Raw genomic sequence first — 422 nt, 5'->3', positions numbered from 1 at the left:
CAATGAGGATTTTCTACAGACCAATAATGGCAATTGTGCCTGTTAAGTTGACCAGTATTATGAAAAGTGGCTTCATCACTAAATAAGACGTAATGAAAATATTCCGAATCTTGTTGTATCATTGTTTATGCCCATCTACAAAACATACGCCTTCTTTCGAAGTCTCTAGCTTGCAATTGTTGTGTCAAAGTTATATGGTAAGGATGCAATCTATGAACTTTCAATATTCGGTGCACCGTGGATTTTGTAAAAAATCTAATTGTCTTCCAATTTCTCGTGTACTAATATGAGGATTGTTTGCTATCATACCTAACACTGCAAGCACTTGTGGATCATTTCTCTCTGGTATATTATTTCGTCGTCTTTGTTGCGGACAAACTGGTCTTTGGCGTTGACGTTCTAGTCTCGCAATGGTACGATCG

Source organism: Trachymyrmex cornetzi, unplaced genomic scaffold, assembly GCF_001594075.2.
Source record: "Trachymyrmex cornetzi isolate Tcor2-1 unplaced genomic scaffold, Tcor1.1 scaffold171, whole genome shotgun sequence".
NCBI classification, from domain to species: Eukaryota; Metazoa; Arthropoda; class Insecta; order Hymenoptera; family Formicidae; genus Trachymyrmex; species Trachymyrmex cornetzi.
Note: the sequence above shows the minus strand (reverse complement) of the source record.